This window comes from Musa acuminata, chromosome BXJ1-6, assembly GCF_036884655.1.
Source record: "Musa acuminata AAA Group cultivar baxijiao chromosome BXJ1-6, Cavendish_Baxijiao_AAA, whole genome shotgun sequence".
Classification (NCBI taxonomy): domain Eukaryota; kingdom Viridiplantae; phylum Streptophyta; class Magnoliopsida; order Zingiberales; family Musaceae; genus Musa; species Musa acuminata.
In genome coordinates this window covers 31,730,900-31,734,554 of record NC_088332.1, presented here as the reverse complement: position 1 = coordinate 31,734,554, position 3,655 = coordinate 31,730,900, and positions in this window count along the sequence as shown.

The following is a 3,655-nucleotide window of genomic DNA, read 5'->3' as shown; positions in this document are numbered from 1 at the left end:
GACAAATTTACGTGGACTTCAGAGTGCAAGGAAGCCTTCCAAAAGCTAAAGGCGTGCCTCGCCCGCTTGCCTCGACTCGCCTCGCCCGAACCGGGCGAAACCCTTAGTCTCTACTTGGCGGCCTTGCCACAAGTGGTCGGCTTGGTGTTAGTCTGGGAGGTGCCGCCTACTCAGCAACTCATATATTATGTCAACCATATCCTCATCAGGCCCGAGGCGTGGTACCCCCCGATCGAGAGGCTAGCTCTCGCCCTCATGAAGATGGCCTGGGAGGTTTGCAGTAAAGACAAAATGCCCAAAGTAAATGCAAACCGAGATTTAGAGTGGTTCGGTCAATCTTGACCTACTCCACTTTTGGCTTCCTCCATCGACGAGGTCACCGACGTCAACTAGAGGCCTTCCTTCAATAGGCGAAGGCCAACCACCCTTTTACAGTTTCACTCCTTTGACGGGCTTAGGAGACAACCCTTACAGAATTTTCTCTCCTCTCTTTACAACTCAGAACTTGGAAAAACAGAGGGAGAAGAACTTTCGGCCTTTACAACAATTTTGAGCTCTAAGAATCACAGAAAGATATCAAGATTTCGAGTGTAAGTTGCTACCTTTCAGTGCTGAATGGGTGGGGTATTTATAAGCCCCAACCCAATTCAAATTTGCAGCTCAAAACTGTCAATTCTCGGAATTCCGGGATCAGGCGGTTGTACCTCCTGACTGGGGCGGTTGCACCGCCTGACAGAGCTCGAAGACTGAGCCTCTGGGCGGTGCCACCCCTGTTAGGGGCGTTTGCACCTCTCTGCCAGAGCTCGAAGACCGAGCTCAGGCGGTTGCACCTCCTGACTAGGGCGGTTGCACCGCCTGCCAGAGCTCGAAGACCGAGCTCAAGCGGTGCTACCTCCTGTCAGGAGAGGTTGCATCGCCCAGTCTTGCTTGGAGACTGAGCCCAGGCGGTTGCACCTCCTGGCTGGGGCGGTTGCACCGCCCAGTCTCCCTGGGAGACTTAGCCTAGGCGGTGCTACCTCTTAGCTTGGGCGGTTGCACCTCCCACAACAATCAGGGTCCGAATGGGTTGATCCATTCGGCCCAATTTGGGTTTTTCAGGGGCCCAATTGCCCCAAGATTAAGCTAATGGGATCACCTCCCATTTTCAACTTAATCATTGTGCTAACTACGATAAATCCTAAGACAATTTCTGCAGCTTGCTCCGGTGCGTCAATCGCTTCTTCCGGCGAGTTTCCGGCGAACTTCCGTCGATCATCCGATGAACCCTCGGTGATTCTCCTGCGGACTTCCGGCAAACTCCTGGACTTGCGACGATATACTTGGCGAGTTCCGATGAGCTTCTTTGGCAAGCTTATGGACTTCTCGGATTTGTTCCCACAGAACTTCCGACGACAGTCCGAACTTCCGTCGAGCTCTCGAACTCCCAACGTGATCATTGTCATGACTCCGGTGCAACTCCTGTTGCATGTCTTTCTTCCATCGTAGTTAATCCTGCACACTTAAAACAAAACTTTGATCGAGACAATTAATCCTAAGCAATTAACCAAGTTGTCCGACATGTCATTGGTCCCTCGACGCTTCGTCCGATTCTTCGGCGCATCGTCCTCTCCTGCAGCCTATTGCCCAATCGGCCAGTTGACTCCGCAACTCCGATATCCTTGGCACAATACCCACTCTTCTTGGCCCGATGCCCGAGTCCACGGCCCGAAGCCTTCTGTCGATACGTCGACCGATCCACCGGCCCGACGTCCAATCTTCTGATATGTTCCTCCGGCACAACATGATTTTCTTGCTTTAATTGTCTCATCCTGATCGAAGCATCCTGCGTCACTAAAAACACAGATTAAATCATAAACATATATATCAAGTAGTTTCATCATCAAAATACAAGATTCAACACTTTTATGGCGATAATTCAAAGAAGGACTGCTGATCCGCTTCAAACCAACCGATTACGAGAATATTGACGGACAACTAGCAAAGATCCGACAAACCTCTACCATTTAGGAGTACCAAACCAGGTTTGAAAGGTTATCTAATCAAACTCGTGATTGGTCTCAAAAACAGCTATTGAGGACCTTCATTGAGGGTTTGAAGCCGGAGATCCGAGGAGAAGTTAAAGCGCGACAACCATATACGCTTATGGCAGCCATCTCTTTCGCACGACATCAAGAGGAGCAATTGAACCATAAAGCTCAGAGGACTAGGATCGCTCCTCAACCAGTAATATTGAAACCCTCAGCCCCCCCTACTATCAACCAAGTCCCTACACCAAAGAGGTTAACAAGATAAGAGCTTCGGGAGCGATATGCGAAGGGGTTATGTTGGCATTGTGACGAGCCGTGGAGCCGTGAGCATCGCTGTAGTAAAGGGAGACTTCTTATGATTGAACCAATAGAAGAAGAGGTCATTGAACATCCAGAAGAGAGCCTTGAACATGAAGAAGAAGATGTAGAAGAAGAGCCACAACCGACCGAAGTAACGATACATACACTAGTCAGCTACTCAAACCCGCAAACGATGAAAGTTGGAGGCCTTCTCAAACAACAACCGATCACTGTTCTCATCGACACGGGCAGTACTAATAACTTTCTAAATAGTAAGGTTACTATCCAGATGGCCTTACCTATTAAGAATTGCAACAGGTTTGACGTTAAGGTCACCGATGGATGGATTTTGAAGTATGATCGTAGGCGCCCGTAAGTGAAACTATTGCTGATCATGAGGCCTTACCAAGAGATAATTGCATATTTCTTCCTTCTCCCTCTTGATGATCATGAGGTCATGCTCATAATTAAATGGTTGATGACATTAGGTGTTGTTTGTACGATAAAACTGATTTACCTCTAAACACCGATTCGGAAAATACTAAACTTTGAAACACGATCGTAAATGCACAGAAGACAGTAAGCTATTGAGGAGGTTTGTAGTAAAGATAATATGCTCAAAGTAAATGCAAACCAGAGAGCACTGCAATTTTAGAGTGGTTCGGTCAATCTTGACCTACATCCACTTCTGGCTTCCTCCACCGATGAGGTCACCGACGTCCACTAGAGGCCTTCCTTCAATAGGCGAAGGCCAACCACCCTTTTACAGTTTCACACCTTTTGACGGGCTTAGGAGACAACCCTTACAAACTTTTCTCTCCTCTCTTGAAAGATCAAAACTTGGAAGAAAAGAGGGAGGAGAACTTATAGACTTTACAACACTTTTAAGCTCTAAAATCATAGAGTAAGATCAAGCTTTCGGTGTCTTTGGGTTACCCTTTCATTGCTGAAAGGGTGGGGTATTTATAGGCCCCAACCCAATTTGAATTTTGAGCTCAAAACTGTCATCTCCCAGAATTCCGGGGTCTGGCGGTTGCACCGCCTGACAGAGCTCGAAGACTGAGCCTCTGGGCGGTGCCACCTCCTGTCAGGGGCGGTTGCACCTCCTGCCAGAGCTCAGAGACCGAGCTCAAGCGGTTGCACCTCTATCATAGGCGATTGCACCGTCCAGCCAGAGCTCGGAGATTGAGCCCTGGGCGGTGCCACCGCCGACCCAAGTGGTGCCACCTCTGGCCAAGTAATCTAGGTCCAAATGGGCTAATCCATTCGGCCCAATTTGGGTCTGTCAAGGGCCCAATTGCCCCAAGATTAAGTTAATGGGATCACCT